The 7,487-nt window shown below is 39.5% G+C and overlaps 1 protein-coding gene and 1 long non-coding RNA gene across 5 annotated transcripts in view; both read left to right on the top strand.

Moving 5' to 3' along the window:
* Positions 1-7,487, top strand: part of LOC119909376 (NLR family CARD domain-containing protein 3-like) — a 622,129-nt gene that overhangs the window by 23,968 nt on the left and 590,674 nt on the right. The gene's annotated exons all lie outside the window — the stretch shown is intronic.
* LOC119909467 lies at positions 186-1,374 on the top strand. Its single transcript, XR_005445454.1, has 2 exons — positions 186-326; positions 424-1,374. It is a non-coding gene; the product is annotated as an uncharacterized LOC119909467 (long non-coding RNA).

Below are 7,487 nucleotides of genomic sequence, written 5' to 3' on the forward strand. Positions count from 1 at the left end.
ATCAGCAACATCCCAAATCCTAATAATCTGTTACACTGTGGCACATTTCATCCTCATAGTGGCAAGAACTGAGAATCTGAACAATAAGCCAAAGCAAAAGAACACATTTGCATTTATTTGTCTTGAAAGCTGTTAAATAAAATTAGTATCACAATGTTTCCATCAACAGAGTTGCCCAACAGGTCCTTCACTTGATGTGGAAGCTGGCTGTTTATTTGAATCAGCCAAGCAGTTCTTGGAAGATGTTAACATCTAGCAAAGTGTTCTTCCTCCACAGCCTCCATCTCCAGGGATATTTCAGTGATGTTCTACTTTGTTTCCATCAGGTGAGTCTGGTTCTACTGCATCTGAAGAAAATCACATACAACTTGTGTAAGTTGTAAATTTAACTGTAAATCTGAAGTCGGCCTTTATTTGATGCAGGTGGCTCTAACCTGACTGGACTTCACACCACGTCTTCCTGCCGCTCTGAGTCTTCTGTCTGTGCTGCAGTGACGGCCTTCAAGTCTGAGACCTTCTTACACACCAGACCAGAGTCTAACTGATGGGAGAGACAAGATTAGGCTCAATATAGACCTCTTTCATGAAACCTGCAAATAATTAGATTTGATCAATATTTATTTTATTTAAAAGTAAATATACTTGCTGAAATTACCAAATATATTTCTGGTTTCTGGTTTCGTGTTGACAGAAAAAAAAGGCATCTACGTGTTCAGAAAAACAATACACACCTTCATTCTCTCATTCGCTCACCTAGACCAAGACCTTATGGTCTTTTCCTTTGTGAGACTGCCACAGAGAGCTCTAAAGTAAGAATATTCCACCAACTGTGTAGTGATAGAGTACATGTTGGTTTCCACCGTATCACCAGGATTTTCTTTGCAGCAGTTAGGCTGGAAAGCCAAATAGTTTTTTCATGCACATGTAACCCATGTTAATGTTACCTTAAAACCACTAAAAGGGAAAACAAATAAAAATGTGATGTAAGCAAGCAAATAAAATTAGGCATTAAATCAGTAATTTAATGAGTGCAGCAGTAACAGCCAATCAGAGTGACTCTAGCGCCGCTTGCTGGAGAGAGAGGAAAAACAGAGCGAGAGCAGTTGACCTTGAGAAGGAAACAACAGAGAAGTCTGAAACCGACCGAGATGAAAGAGTAAAAAACAAGTTTTGAAGACTGTAAAACCTAATTTCTTTTCCATTTTTGGAGGATTTTGTGTTGCTTTTAGTCCACATTGATGGATTCTGTTTTTGGATTTGCTGAGTGAAAACTACTATTTACAACATGTAAATTATGCATTTCCTTGTTTTCTTTCGAGCTGAATATAACGTTAAGCCTAAGTGCCAGTAGCTAAACTAAAAAAATGTGAATTATGTTGTGTATTTTGTGGTTTTATATGTGTAAAAGAATTGAAAAGCTACATGCATCAGGCACGGTCAAGTTTAGCCTGGTGAGAGAATGGAGACGAACACCGCCACCATTTTAGGGTGCGGTTCAGATTTAATTTAACGTTTAACCTGTGTTTAGGTGCTAGTCTTCCTCAGTTAATTTTGTTGAAGATATAAAAGACTGAAATGTGTGTATTTCCCTGTTGTAACAGGCCAGGTTTTTTTGTTGTGAGGAGCTGCTTGGTGTTTAAGCACGTGAAGCCGGGAAAGAAGATGGCGAACCACCCATAGAATAAACTGCGTCGGATACGGGTCTGTTCCACAAGACCAACCTGTACTCGCGGGATAAGGACACTGATTCGTTCACCTGAATCGTGGTAGGACTGAAACTTTATTATTTTGCTGCAGTGTGCTGTGAAGTTCATCTGGACTTTTAAAGGACTTAACAAAAGGACTAATTTAGAGTTGTGAGATTGAGTTGTTGATTATATGCTGATCTGTGAAGCAGTGTTTCACATTTGTATTTTGTGGTATTGTAATTTCCCTTATTTTGCCAAATTGGTGATGCAAAGTTTTTTTTGTTGCTGTAAACTAAAAAAACTTAACCCAAAAACTTATTGGTTAAGTGAAGTAAAGAGAAGGTAGAAACGAAAACTCTTAAAACAGGCCTTACTAAGATAAAATGAGAACTTAGAGCTTCTGACGCCAGTGTCTTTTTTCAGTTCATTGCAATGGGAGCGTCGCGTTTTTACGAGCTGATAAAAACTCCAGCAGCGTGACGAGGTGCTGAGCGTTTTTTTTTCGGTCGCCGAGAGTTGAAAAATGTTAAACTTTGGGAAAAATGCTGCGCTCGTTACTGTCACTTTTTACCCAGCCGTCCAATCACTGTGCAGGAAATACTACACCGTAGCAACGTTTACTATTCAGCATTTAAAGGTGGTACTCACCGAACCCGCATAGGGCGAGTCTGTCCATCACACCTTCTTCACTTTCCACAGCATATGAGACAAGTTATTATAACCGTGAAATAGGGGACGTTTTGTCAACAGGGCCTGTCTCTCTGTGTCTCTCTCACCTCTATTGTCTCTACAGGTTCATTAGGTTCAGTGCTGGAGCTCAGAGTTTTCTTCTCCCTGGATGGAGTCCAACATCAACAAATACTAATTTTAACATCATGAATTTCACAACACTAAAGTGAAGAAGTTTGAAGAATGAAAGACTGAACTGATGGATTCTGACTGTTTTACGTCGTCCACAGATTCAGGAGAAGCAGAGGAATCAGCATCAAGACCACCAGAGTCAACCTGATGATATTCATTATTATTGTTGAATTCCCTAGAAGTACAGAAAGACATGTGACATCACTCATTAGCAGGATTAGAGTAAGGATTAATAAATCACTTTGCCAGGTGATTCAATCTGTTAATCAGTCAGTCAGAGGTTTCTCACTGAACGTAGCTACAGAAAAACAGTCTTTGGAAATGTAGACAGGAAACTGTACCAGTTTTTGAAGTGAGAACGTGTTTGTTTTCACATATTAATATGTGAATCAGGTCTGGTGCAGTAAACGTCTGTGTGTGTAGCTGAATGCAGAAGTTTACCTGCCACAACAACCAGATGTAAGGTGGAGTTATGACGTCCTCTTCTGTTCTCAGCTTCACAGTAATATTTCCCACTGTGTTCAGCTCTGAACTCGGTGATGGTGAAGTTCTGTCCTGATGCTTTTGATGAGTCTTCGTTCTCCTTGTACCAGGTATAATTAGCTGCTGGGTTAGCATCACTGCTGCAGGTCAGAGTCACTGAACTGCCCTCCACTATTTCACCAGAGGGACTTGCTGACACAGAGGGAAGCTTTGAGGCATCTGGAAAAGATCAAATCAATGAACCAAATTGAGGATATATGTGTTGAAACGGGTAATAGTTATGTGTGTGGAAGCATCTGAAACTTTGGAGGTGGTTTTGTGACTGGCAGCAGGCAGAGCTGTGTGTTGGACCACTTGAGTTATATTCAACTTCCCTCATACATGTTTTAGGGTAAACAGAGGTAAGTTATACTTTTCTGCAGGTGACTGATGTCGATACTGTAGCTGCACGGGGTTAAAAAAAATTTGCCCTTCCCACAATTCAAACAATAATGCCATGAAACAAAATCCAAAAGAAAAAGTATTTTTGTTTCCAGCTAAATGTATTTGAAAAAAACAGAAGAAGACAGGGTTGATTAAAGATAGAAGCCTTTGGCCACCGCATGCGTAGTAGAAGTATAACCGCTCGGGAAAAACGCTTTTTAAACCTTATTTTGGGGCAAAGTTGTCAAAGTTTTTATGTCCCGGTGACCTCTATAAGTGCAGTTCTGGTTCTCTCCCCATTCATTCAGATAGGAACCTGGTCTTGTTAGTCGAAATAGCTGCCCGGAGGCGTTGCCAAGATGGCGGCCGAGTGGCAGGACCTGACCTTCAACATGAGCTTGAGCTTTAACAGTGCAGCATATTTTAATTAGACAATAATCCATGCAAACACAAAGTGGCGGTGCAGCTTGATTTCCTCCAACAGAAACTACATGGGTTCCTGTTGCCATGGATACAAGCTTGACACTTTGATACTATTAAGGGACAAGATGGTCAAATTAAGTCCACAAAACAAACCAAAACATAATCAGGGAACATCTATGACGATTGCCAAAGTCAGTTAATGTGCAGTACAACAGGTTAAAGGCTCCACCAGATGGTGTCATGTCAGTGGAAGACTGGATGTAAACTCACACACTGAAGGAGAGCGAGACTTCTCATTTCCTTGTACAGCACAGGAAACGCTGTCTGCAGGATCAAAGAAGCCTGAATAAGAATTAGATGTTTGTCCCCAAATACTCTGTCCATTCTTGTACCAGGTGTAGTAAGGATGACCAGGTAGACGACAACTGCTGTGACACTTCAGCTCTGCCCAGATATCAGACGTGTTGACCTGTAATCTGCTCACCTGCACCTGGAGATCTGATTATGTGAATAAGAAACAGAAGTCTTCATTTAGACTCAACTGTCAACACACAGACGCAGTTAATGATGATTAACACTTGGAAATATTCAGATGAAATGTTACCTGTGACAGACAGAGTGACTCCAGGTGAACCAGTATATGTCCCACCTGGTTGGTTTGTTATGAACCTGAACTTGTACTCAGCTGAGTCGCTCTCTCTCAGGTCTGTGATTCTCAGAGTTCAGCGGTTCTCATCACAGATATACTGATACAGATATACAAATTCACCACCTTTAAACCAGAATCTTTTCTCAATAGTAGTATAAACGTAATTAATATAGGATGGATATGTGTAGGTGCAGCTTATGTCCACAGTTGATCCTTTGAAGGCACAGATCTCAGTAGAAGTGTAAGTCACTCCCCAGCCATTCAGACTCTGTACCCCTGTAACACAGAGCACATCAGAACAAAAACCAAAATGAATCAGTTATTAAGACAAAGTAGATCAAACTTCTGATATGATTTGGGGAAAGGAAACCTGGACAAGCTTAATTATCTGACTGATTATCTGTAGTAATTCACATAAACAGTTCATAATCATGCATCTAACTAGAACTCACTGAATTTTATCATCATATTTTATCATCACTGGGACACAGGAACATTTGTTACTTTGGGTGTTGCCTGAAAAGTGCATCTTACAAAAGTCCTCAAAACAGGAAATGTATTAAAACAATATCATGCACACTTTTCTGAGACAGAGCAGAAGTTCAGTGTGATGTAAAATCCAGTTGTTCTGTATCATTCTTTTGCTTTCTAAGTTCTAACAAACACAATGTGAGCGGCTTGATTTCCTCTTGTATTAGAAACTACACGGTGTGCTGTTACCATGGATACTACATGGACACTTAATTACTGAAGAAGTAGAGTAAAGACACGCTGAAGGAGAGTCGTAATCTTCACGTATTTAAGAAGTTTCTTCCATTAATTTGTTAGACTGCACCTAGAACTGGAACTGGAAAATATAATTTTATCATGTGTTTATTTTACCATTGTTGGGACATTTGCATTCCTGGCTTATCGCACAGGTTATCAGAGAATGAATTGGTGGTTTATGGCTCAGCCGTTCTGTGGGGAGAAAAGAGTCAGATTGAGGCTGGAGGTGACCTGCTGGAGGGAGAAGGGGTCAGATCAGCCCCTTTTCCTGTCCTGTGGACTGTCTTTAGTGACACCTTTACGGCTAGAAAGGTTCACTAAGGCTCTCTGAATACACAATCCTTAAGCGATTCATTGTCTGATTGAGTCTCTTTCGGTCCTTACCAACACCAGGCGATGTCTCTGGGTTTTACATGTGAAAAAGGTAAACTCTCGGGAGGGAAACTTCCCTCCCTCTTTTGACACCATCTGACCTTCTTTGAAGTGCGTCTGGTTGAGTTCACAACAGTTTCTAGGAAGTTTGCATTTCACACAACTCTGATCCACTTATTTCCACATGTGACCTTCAGCCTACTTTTACAAGACCTACGTTTTCCCAGATTCCCCTCTTTTAATGTGATGAATGTGAGTTTAGATAAACATTACCTGACACAGAGAGAAGGAAGGCGACAAATCCTCTCGCTGCTGCAGGTAAACTCATAGCTGCTCCTCTCATCTCTGTGCGGCTTCACAGACAATAAAACATGTCAGCAGATCAAATAATGTACACAGGAGATGTTCAGTATCAGTCACATCAATAAACAACTCTACTTACGATGAAGAAGGACGCTGTCTTTAAAGAAGCCTTTCCTCTGTGGTCAGTAAGCAGTAGATGGATATCAGGCTGTTACCACTAGATTTCCTTCCTCTTTAGATCATTAATATTCATAAGCTTAATAGCAGTTAACACTCACGTCACAATAAAGTTGTGTGAAGTATAAACTTAATAAGACAGAATAAGAAAATAGTGCTGTGGCCTGTTGGTACTAAACCAGTTTGCTGCTTCCCACTGACACAAGAGAAAACCATTCAAAAAGAGAAAACATGTGTTTAAGCACAAAGACAAGAAGGTTTGATGCATCACTTGACACTTCTAGTCATCTTAATGCAGTGAAAATGACCTTAATACCAGTTTCAGTTCAAAGAGATGGCCTGCAGTAGTATGGGAGGCAAAAGGTCTCATGCTGAGCACAGTTTATATTTTATATTGAGAAACAGTGATATTCAGTAAATTAGCCTATTATTGCTTTTGTTACATTAGCACAGGAGCATCTGAAACCTCAAAACAAATTTGAATCTGTTTGATTTGAAATTGTATCTGGTATGGACACACAATGGTGATATAATGAATTTGATTATGAAAAAGGAGTTTTAATGACTTTGGCTTATTTAGGTGGTTCAGTTGGCTAAACTGTGTGCAGAGATGTCCTCCATTTCAATTAGTTTAAACACACAGGAAATGAGTCACCTAACATTTGAGAAAACATCCAAACCTCACAGTAACAACAAAAAACTATCTGCATGGCCAGAGACCCCTGGAGGTAAGAGAAAATATCTAAAAAATGTAAAATATATGAAAGTCTTTTCGTGAAATTGGTGAACTGACCCTTTAAAACAGACACAGGAAGAAGCACACAGCAATGAAGCCTAAATAAAAAGCCTAAAAAAACAAAAGAAAACATTGAGTTTCCCCTCTGGGGATTAAATAAAGTATATCTTCTTCTTCTTCTTCTTCTTCTTCTTCTAAATGTGCCACACTGAAGCTTCCCCACTAGAGGACATTGAAACATCAGAGATACTGAATCAGGACACTGAAACAAACATTTTTCCCTCCATCCAAGATTGTTTACTGAAATCTACTTTTGGTGCTTTATTTTCACATTTTATTATTAAAACGGTTTGCATTTTAACTTCTTTACCCAGGACATTTAATTCATTAAGCATTAGAGGTCCAGATTAAGTTCATATATCTGATATTGGGGGACCAACATCTTTGACACTCATGAAAATTCTCACAAAATGACTCAAAACGAAGTTGTTGCACTTTTATTCTGAAAAGCTTCTTACTAAAACCTCGACCTGCTCTGCTTCCATGAATGACCCAAAAGACTTTAAATGGACTAAATTGGCATTTACAGCCCAAATGTAAGTTA

Source organism: Micropterus salmoides, unplaced genomic scaffold, assembly GCF_014851395.1.
Source record: "Micropterus salmoides isolate LMB-PRFRI ecotype aquatic unplaced genomic scaffold, ASM1485139v1 Ms_hic_scaffold_18, whole genome shotgun sequence".
Taxonomy (NCBI): Eukaryota; Metazoa; Chordata; class Actinopteri; order Centrarchiformes; family Centrarchidae; genus Micropterus; species Micropterus salmoides.